Source organism: Sturnira hondurensis, unplaced genomic scaffold (genome assembly GCF_014824575.4).
Source record: "Sturnira hondurensis isolate 20B ecotype Veracruz unplaced genomic scaffold, ASM1482457v3 Scaffold0020884, whole genome shotgun sequence".
NCBI lineage: Eukaryota > Metazoa > Chordata > Mammalia > Chiroptera > Phyllostomidae > Sturnira > Sturnira hondurensis.
Window position 1 is genome coordinate 1434393 of NW_028093515.1, and position 10409 is coordinate 1444801.

The following is a 10409-nucleotide window of genomic DNA, read 5'->3' on the forward strand; positions in this document are numbered from 1 at the left end:
GAAAATCTCTTAAAGGAGTGACTGTGGGAAAGACGTTGACGTGGTAATATTCTCTAGTGGAGAATTTTGCAACACGTGAAATTAATGGAACTAGGCAAGATTCTCAGTAGAGGTTANTGTAAAGAATGTATGAAGGCGTTCAGACAACACTCACATCTTACTTACCATCAGCGAGTTCATAATGTAACTAAATAATTATAAGAAAGCCTTCCATTGTGGATTTTATATTAGGGAACATTGGGAAATAAATTCTAGAGGAAAGTATTTGAATGTAAGGATTCCTTTTACTTCAGGCTCACAGCTGACTTAAGAGGTTTTATTTTAAAGGAAGAATATGTTCATGAATATGAGGAATCTGTTTATCACCATTTAAATTAGTTAAACTTTAGGGAATTTATTCTAGAAAGAAAATCTCTTAAAGGAGTGACTGTGGGAAAGACGTTGACGTGGTAATATTCTCTAGTGGAGAATTTTGCAACACGTGAAATTAATGGAACTAGGCAAGATTCTCAGTAGAGGTTAAGAACATTAGGTGAAATGTTTATAGGAACTTCATTGTGAGTAGGTAGGCCAGACTGACATCTGAACCCACTGACTAATTTTAACCTCATCAAAATTATGACAAAATATCTTTTTAAAAAATATTTTATTAATTTATTTTTAGAGAGAGGGGACAGGAAGGAGAAAGTGGGAGAGAAACAATGTGTGGTTGCCCCTCCTGTGTCCCCTACTGGGGAACCTGGCCTGCAACCCAGGCATGTGCCCTGACTGGGAATTGAACCAGCAACCCTTTGCTTCACAGGCCCGTGCTCAATCCACTGAGCTACACTAGCCAGGGCAACAAAATATCTTAATGAGGTAAAATAAGACATCTTGCCAAAAAATATTGAAACTGAATCTAAATAAGCAGCAAAATCTAACTTCCAGTTTAGAGAAAAGTCAGGGAGTAGAAGAACAAATTATGTGATGCAAAAAGAAGCATTTAGCTCTAAAATATGGGTAATCCTGTAAGAGGGGTTACCTGGCTTCTCAATCAATAAAATGGCATTGAAAAAAATGAAAGCGGAATTTCTTAGCTATTAGGAGCCTTAACAGGTGTATGAACCAAATGTATTTAACATTAAGAAATTACATTTTTGTTGAATGATTAATAGCACTGTGTTTATGTAAAAAATGGCTCAAGTTTATATAGGCAAGATGATACAATGTCTGGACTTTTCTTTTAAATGCTCACAGAAAAGAGGGTGGATAACAAGTTTGTCAAAATGGTGGTAAGATGAGTGTCTCGGGTACACAGTTATTGTATATTTGGTTTTTGCTATTTCCTCTATTTTTATGTATTTAAAATGTTCTATAATGTTCTTTAAAAGGTAAAATTATGCATTGTTATTACCAGTTTGAAGTGAATTGATTTTTTAGTGAATGACTTTTTAAAAGGCCTATATATTAGAAATTGTGGCTATTGCCAAAGCTCTAAGCAGTGGGATATTAAATATGTTATAATGTATTTGGGAAATTAAAGAATGAGGGTCCAGATTTTACCTATAGGAATAATTAACTTATTCCTACATGTGTTATAGTTCCTGTCCCATCGTACTTCATATATGTTGTATTTTTATAGAATGAGTAAAAGCAATTACCACTAAATGTGGATACTGATGGAATACACAATTGCTAGCAATGTGTAGACCACTCAAAATTGAGCTATTAAAAACTCAAAGTGTGGCTAGTTCCAATTAAAATGTTGTTAAATGTAAAGTACACATGGGGTCTTGAAGACTTACTTAAAAAAGAATGTAATATATCAATTTCTCAGAATTTATCTGCTGTGGTATGGAAGCAGCGATATATTCAGTGGATAACGTTGTTATATAAAACAGAATCCAGTTCAAGTGTGTTTCTGCTTCCACGGAGCACGTTTTTATACTGAGGTCTTCTTGGTTCTACCCTGAGTCAGCTGAGGTTTTTATTTATTCATAAACGGTGGCTTGTGTGTACAGCTGAATAGGTTTCTTAGGTTATTTTTAGCCTGTAGACATTTGGGGGTCCAAAGACACCTCTCTCACTCTGTACTCTTTCTGTCTTGTTCAACTTTGTGTTGCTTCAAGTAGTACAGTTCTCTTAAAAACTATTTTCTTTGTGTGTTATTGGGGTTCACTTAATTAGACAAAGGGTCAATAAGATCTTCTCTGTGTTGGGTTCACTATGAGGCTGCTGTGAAAAAATAACTTTAAAATTATTAGAAGGCCTGCTGTCTCACAGAAAGGGTAAAAGTTGGCTTCATGTTTACTCTGAGGCTGCATTTTCATGACAGAACCATATAGTTGATTGTTTTCCCTCTCTCGGGGGTTTTATACCATTGAGGAGGTTTTCATACCTTTGAGGACATTTTGTTACTTGGAAACAGTCATAGAACCCACTATATTCCCCTGAAATTGCCTTTCAAATATGTACCAATTTGTATAACAAATATAATGTGTGGGGTTTTTTTACTCTCTTAATACGATGGATTATCTTCATAGATTTTCAAATATTGATCAAGTCTGGAATAAAGGCCATTTGCTTATAATGTATACAGTTGACCCTTGAACATGAAAGTACAGGAAGCTGATCTCCTATCAGTTGAAAATTTGTGTATAACTTTTGACTCTGTCAAAACTTAACTATTATTATCCTACTGAAAGTCAGTAGTCATACTGAAAATATAAATAGTTTATTAATGTATATTATGGATGTTATATGTGTTATATACTATATTCAAATCTCAGCCAGAGAAAAAAATGTTAATATCATAAGGAAGAGAAAATACATTTACAGTACTGTACTATATTTAGTGATACCATAAATTTACATAATCTGCAAGATGAACTGTCAGTACATACCTAAGTATTGTCTTGTAGGATACAAACAATATCGATATTACACATATCACTACATATTAAAAATAAAAAGAAGCCCTGGCTGGTGTAGCTCAGTGGATTGAGCGCGGCCTGTCTGTGGCTAGAACTTCCAACACTACGTTGAATAAAAGTGGTGAAATTGGACACCCTGGTCTTGTTCCTGATCTTAAGGGGAAGTTTTTTAATTTTTGCCCACTGAGTGTGATCACGTTGACTCTAGGTTTCTTGTATATGTCCTTTATTATGTTGAGGTACGCTCCTTCTAGTTCCACTTTACTGACAGTTTGTATCACCGATGAGTGCTGTACCGTATCAAATGCCTTTTCAGCATCTATTGATATCACGTGACTTTGCCTTTCCTTTTGTTTAAGTGGTGTATTATGTTTCTTAACTTGTGAATATTATTCCTTCCTTGCATGCTGAAGTGAATCCCACTTTGATCATGGTGTATGCTCTTTTTTGATGGATTGCTGGATCTGGCTTGACAATATTTTGTTGAGGATTGTAGCATCTATGTTCATCAGTGATAGTGGCCTGTAGTTTTCCTTCTTTGTGTGTCTTTACCTGGTTTTGGAAATATGGTAATAATGACCTCATAAAAAGAGTTGGAGAATCTTCACTCTTCTTGAATTTTTTGGAATAGTTTTAGGATAGGGGTTAGCTCTTCCTTAAATGTTTGGTAAAATTCAGCTGTGAAGCCATCCTGTCCAGGGCTTTAGGGTACTGGTAGTGTTTTGATTACCTTTTCAATTTCATTAGTTATTATTGGTCTATTCAGACTTTCTGCTTCTTCTTGATACAGGTTTTTTTGGAATATTATGTGTTTCTGGGAATTGTCCATTTTCCCAGGTTTTCAAGCCTTTTGGCATATATTTGTTCATAGTCATTTCTTATAATCCTTGTGTTTCTGTGGTATCAGTTGTAATTTCTCCTGTTTCATTTCTGATTTTATTTATTTGGATCATCTCTCTTTTTTCTTGATGAGTCTGGTTAAGGCTTGTTAATTTTGCTTATCTTTTCAAAGAATCAGCTCCTAGATTTACTGGTCTTTGAGTTGTTCTTTTACTCTCTATGTCATTTAATTCTTCTCTGACCTTGATTGTCTCCTTCCTTCTCTTTGTTCTGGGCTTTTTTTTTTTGTCATTCCTTTGTAATTGTTGATAACGAGATGTTAAAATTCCCTATTATCAGTGTGTTACTGCCGATATCTTGCTTTAGGTCCTCCAAGACTTTCCTTATATATTTAAATGCTTCTGTGTTGGGTGCACATATGTTTACAAGGGTTATATCTTCTGCTGGATTATTCCCTTAAGTATTATGTAGTGTTGTTCTTTGTCTCTTTTTATGGCCTTTGTTTTGAAATCTATTTTGTCCAATATAAGGATTGCTGCACCAGCTTTTTTTCATGACCTTTTTTTTCTAATATTTTGTCCACCCCTTCACTTTCAGTCTGTGTATATCTTTTTTTAAAAATATTTTATTATTTATTTATCTTCAGAGGGGAAAGGAAGGAGAGAGGAAGGAAACATCAATGTATGGTTGCTTCTCGTGCATCCCCTGCAGGGAACTGGCCCCTGCTGGAAACTGGCCTGCAACCCAAGCATGTGCCCTGACTGGGAATCGAACCCCGATTGTCTGGTTCGCAGGCCTGCTGTGTATATCTTTTGTTTTGAGGTGAGTCTCTTGTAGACTGCAGATACGCCAGTTATGTTTTCTGATACGTTCAGCAACCCTATGTCTTTTCTTTGGGGCATTTAATTGATTTACATTTAAGGTTATTATTGATAGGTATTTATTCATTGCCCTTTTTCAGCTTTGTCCTGTGTTCCCCACCCTTTCTTCATCTCCATCTTCTTAAAACAGTCCCATTAGCATTTCTTATAATGCCGTTTAGTGGAGATGTGTGTTTTTAGCTGCTTTTGTTTTTGTTTTTCTTGCAAGCTTATTATTTCACCTTTCATTTTAAAGGTGAATAAGAATTTTGCTGGATAGAGTCATCCTTTTGTTTTCATTGCTTGGAATATTTGTTACCATTTCCTTCTGGCTTGTAGTGTTTCTGTTGAGTATTCAGCTGATAGCCTAATTGGGGTTCCCGTGTATATTACCAGCTATTTCAAACTTACTGCCTTTAATATTCTCTCTTTGTCTTTAAATTTTGCCATTTCCTGGAAATTCAGCTTGATTGGGACCTTCTGTGCTTCCTGGACTTGCATGACTTTTTCTCTCATCAAGTTAAAGAAGTTTTCTCCCATTACTTTTCCAAATATGTTTTCTGTGCCTTGCTTCACTTCTCCTTCTCATTTTCCTGTGACATGGATATTATTAAGTTTTGTAATGTCTTGAAGCTCTTTAAACTCTTCATTATTTTTTGATTTTTTTCCTTTTGTTGCTCTGTGTGTGTTTTTATCTTGTCCTCCAGCTCACTGATTCAGTCCTTTGCTTCATCTAGTCTGCTTTTAATTCCTTCTGCTGTGTTCTTCATTTCAGAAATTGTATCATGCATTTCCTTCTGTCTCCATTGATAGTTTCTGTGTCCTTTTACATGTTGATGTAGTTCTCAGCAAGTTCATCGTGGCTTCTGTGGATGTCCTTGTAGTTCTCATTGAGCTCCTTGAGCATCCCTATAACTATTATCTTGAACTCAGTGTTTGATAGTTTACTTGCCTCAAGTTCATCTAGCACTCTTTGAGGGGATTCCTCCTTTCTTTTCAATTGAGTTTTTTTCATTGTCCCCCTTTTTAAGTACGCTTCTCTTTTGTTTCTGCTTCTTAGATTGACCACCCTTCAGGTCTTCCTGTCTTTAGGACTCCCTGTCTTCATGGTATGACCTTCCATGGTAGGAGACCTGTGGGATTCAGTGGTTCAGTCTCCTTGATCTCCTGAGCTTAATGCTCTTCGGATGCCCTTTATGCCATATGTTCTCTGCTTGTAACATATGGCTCTCTGGTTGTAATGGGTTTTGATTGTTCTTGGGCCCTTCTTTGGTGGATCCTTCCCTCCAGCTGGCTGACCGAGAGTCTCCGCCCACTACATCTCATATCTTGTTTTGAAGATGCTACCAGAACAGAACTACACAGTCTAGGAAACAAACACACACACACAGAATCCCCCAACCACAACCACACTATCAACAGCAGATTAGCCAGTATTAATAATGGTGTAAGCTCATTAAGACTATAGTAAGAAAGTAGAAACAAATATTAGATGACTAACAAAGAAATATAATTTTGAGAGGATAGATGTAGGAGCAATAATAAGAATAGGGAATTGGCCCTGGCTGGTGTAGCTCAGTGGATTGAGCACAGGCCTGCAACCCAGAGGATCATGGTTCGATTCCCAGTCAGGGCACATGCCTGGGTTGTAGGTGGATTCCCTGCAGGCCAACTCCCAGCAGGGGACCCATGAAAGGCAACCATACATTGATGTTTCTCTCCCTCTCTCCTTCCCCTCTAAAAGATAAATAAATAAAATCTTAAAAAAAGGATAGGGAATTGGAGCAAGAGGATAGAAAGTAACATTTACATAATAAATAAAAGAGGTAATGAAGAATGTGGACTGGAGCAAGAGAAGGGAAGCAAATAGTATTAAGTTTAACAGAAACTTTTAAAAATATATAGTTAGAGCGCGGGCCTGCGAACCAGACGATCGCGGTTCGATTCCCAGTCGGGGCACATGCCTGGGTTGCAGGCCGGTTCCTTGCGGGCTAACTCCCCACAGGGGACGTACAAAAGGCAACCATACATGGATGTTTCTCTCCCTCTCTCCTTCCCCTCTAAAAGATAAATAAATAAATGAATCTTTTAAAAAATAAAAATAAAAAAATTAAAAAATATAGTTAGAAAACAAATAATAATTTTACAAATAGGAACCTAATTGGAGAAAAACACCTACCACAACACTATCAACAACACATGAGCTAAGATTGATATAGTTGGGATGAGAATAAAAGAAAGAAAAGTTTAAGATATTTCTAGAGGAAAGGGAAGTAATTTTTAAATGATAGAGGAAGATGAAATATGTAGAGTGAGGAACAAACACCAGGCTAAGACAGGGAAAAAAATAAAATTTGAGATAAAAAACGCAGGAAGAAGGCACAATGGAGTAGGAGAGGGGAATGGTAAAATAATAGATTTGAAATTCCAATATGGTGAAGATCTAGAGATAAAAATGAAGAAATGCAACAACCAACCTATCATAGCCAATAAGCAAAAAATTGATTAAGGTGGAAAGAGAACAAGGGTATTTTAAGACTTGGAAAAAGAACTGGAAATGACAAATGACGAGCAAAATGGTGTTAATGGGGAGGTCGGGGAAGGGGCGGCAGCTTCCTTGAGGCAGTCCTGTCCCCAAGGTCTAGGTCTGGGGTGGTTGCTCTGAATCATGGAATAGGAGGTTGGAGAATTCCTCCCACTTTGGAGGGCAAGGCGGGCGTTTTGGAGGAGATGTTCCATCTCCTTGTTCTTGAGGTTTCGAGTTCCGAAAGGGTGGCCGGGGGCTTTCACTCTCATGCATGCTCATGGGAGACGACCCAGCCCCCTGTTACATGGTGGTCTCTTTGGACTGGCTCACACAGGTGCCAGCGGCCTCAAGGAGGAGAAGGTCAAACTCCTGGGCTGGTGGTTCCTCCAGCATTAGACAGATAAAAGAAACCCCTGGCCGTAGCCCACGGGTGGCCAGTAAAAGGAGAGGCAGGCAAAGACCTCCTGCACTCCGTATTCCCAGGTACCCCCCACCTGGACATCACACAGAGCATCTCGGAGCTCCTACTAGTTCCCTGCGCACTCTCAGACCCAGGCCCTGGCATGGAACTGCCCAGCAACCTGGCCCAGCCACCCTCCTCCTCCTCATCGTCTCATGGTTGGGGGGTGGGGGGGGCGGCTAAGATGCCCCCTGCCCACTTGGGGTTGTCTCTTCGGGGAACTTAAAGGGGGTGGGGTGGCAGTGTCCCCTCCTAATGGAAACCTGGTGGAGAGGTCAGGTACTGGGTGGCAGCCTCCTTGAGGTGACCAGTCCCCAAGGCCCAGGTTGGGGCAGTTGCCCTGGATCATCAAAGAATTCTTCCCACTAGGAAAGGCGAGGTGGGTGTTTTGGAATTGGTGATTCGTCTCCTTGTTCTTGGGATTCCGAATTCCGAAAGGGTGGCTAGGGACTTCCTTTCTCCTGCGTGCTCCTGGGAGACGCCAGGACCACACATTAAGTGGTACCCTCTTTGGGCTGGCTCCCCCTGGTGGCAACAGGCATCAGGTGCGGGAAGGTGAACGTCCTGAGCCTGGAGTTCCTCCAGCAGCAGACAGTTGGAAGAAAGTCTCCAGGCACCTCCGGGCTCCAGCTCCCTCTCAGATGTCAGTCCGGGCATCTAGGGAGCTGCCCGGGACCCACCGCCCCACCCAACCTCCACCTCCTCCTCACTTTTCCACTGGTGGGGTGAAGGCTCCCCCTGCTAGCTTGGGGTCGTCTCTTCAGGGAGCTTAAGCGGGCTCGGGGGGGATGGTGCCTCCAGCAGATGGAAGCATGGTGGGGAGTTCGGGGAAGGGAGAGCAGCCTCCTTGAGGTAGGCCTGCCCCCAAGGCCCGGGTGTGGATCTGCTGCCCTAGATCGTCAAAGAATCCCCCCCACAGAGGAAGGCCAGGGGGGCGTTTTGGAAGTTATGTTCCACCTCCTTCTTCTTGTGGTTCCAAGTTCTGAAAATGTGGCTGGGGGCTTTCACTCTTGTGCCTGATCCTGGGAGATACCCCAGCCCCCAGCTCCGTGGTGTCCTCTTTGCGTTGACTCACCTAAGTGGCCAGAGGCATTGGTGGGGTAGGGTCAACCTCCTGGGCCAGGTGTTCCTCCAGGTGATAGCAGGTGAAAGAAAACCCCCTAACCCTGGCCTGTGGGATGCAGGTTCAGGGAGAGGCCGGCAAAGGCCTTCGGCTCCCAGTATTCCCAGGCATCCTCCACTGGGACTTCCCTGGGGTCATCCTGGAGCTCCCACTTGTTCCTGAGCGTGGGCTCAGACCCGCCCCACAGCGTCTGGGGTGCTGCAGCCAGGCTTCCCCCCAGGCATCTTCTGCCACTTCCTCAATTTCCCAAGGAAAAGATGTCTCGAGGGTCAAGACTGGAGGTCCCTCCTGCCGGTTCTGCTTAGTCTTTCCAGGGAGCTGAAGCAGGGTCAGGTGGCGGTGCCCACTCCAATAGAAACCTAGTGGGTAGGGCAGAGAACAGGCAGCACCCTCCTTGTGACAACTGCAACCACAAGACCCACGTCTGGGGCAGTTGCCCTGGATTCTCCAAGAGGAGGTTGGGGAATTCCCCTAACTGACCAGAGCAGGGTGGGGCACTTTGGAAATGGTGTTCCATTTCCTTGTTCTTGGGGTTCTGGCTTCTGAACGTGTGGCTGGGGGCTCCCACTGTAGCTGGTGCTCCCGGGAGATGCCCCAGCTTTCAGTTACATAGTGTCCAATTTGGGCAGGCTCACCAGGGGGGCCAGAAGCATTTGGTGTGGGATGGGCAACCCTCTGGCCCAGGGTTTTCTCCAGCTGCTGGCAGGTGAAAGTCCCCTGGCCTAGACCACAGGCAGCTGGGGAAAGGAGAGGCTGGCAAAGGCCTTTGGTATCCATATCCCCAGGTGTCCTCCACTTGGACTTAACTCAGGTCATCTCTGCCCTCCAGCTCGCTCTTGTGCTCTCACTGGGTCCCTCGCCCTGAGGACTGGGGAGCTGCCCCTGGGCCTTGCCCAGGCAAGCTCTGCTACCTCTTCACTCTCCCTGGGGCAGGGTGAAGGCCCCCCTGACAGCTTGGGTTTGTCTCTGCATGTAGCATCAGCAGGGGTCGGGTGGGAGTGCCTGGACCAAACAGAAGTGGGCTGGGTAGGGTGGGGAAGGAGCTGCAGCCTCCTTGTGGTGACCCTGACCCTGTGGCACAGGTCTGGGGCCATTGCCCTGGATTTTGGAAGAAGAGGTTGAGGAATTGACCACGCTGACCAGGGCAAGGTGAGCAGGTTAGAAGGGATGTTCCATCTCCTTGTTCTTGGGGTTCCGAGATCCGAAAGTGTGGCTGGGGCCTTCCACTCTTGCGTGTGCACCTGCGGGATGCCCTTGCCCCCAGTTGCGTGGTGTCCTCTTTGGGCTGGCATACCCAGGTGGTCAGAGGGGTCTGGGGATCATTCAGCTGCTGGCAGGTGAAAGGAAGCCCCCAGCCCTAGCACTTGGTTGCCCAGTGAAAGGAGAAGCTGGCAAAAGCCTTCAGCAGCAGGCATTGCCAGGCACCTTCCACTTGGACTTCACTTGAGAGATGCCAGCGCTCTGGCTCTCTATCACGCTCCCACTTCATACCATGCTGTGGCAACTGGGGAGCTGTTTTGGGGCCTCCCCCCCAGGCACCCTCTGCCATCTCCTTACTTTCCCTGGAGGAGAGTGAAGACCCCTCCCGCCAGCTTGGGTTTGTTTCTTCAGGAAGCTTCAGTGGGGATTGGGTGGTACCTAGACCAAACATAATCGTGGTGGGTAGGGTGGGGGAGGGGTAGCAGCC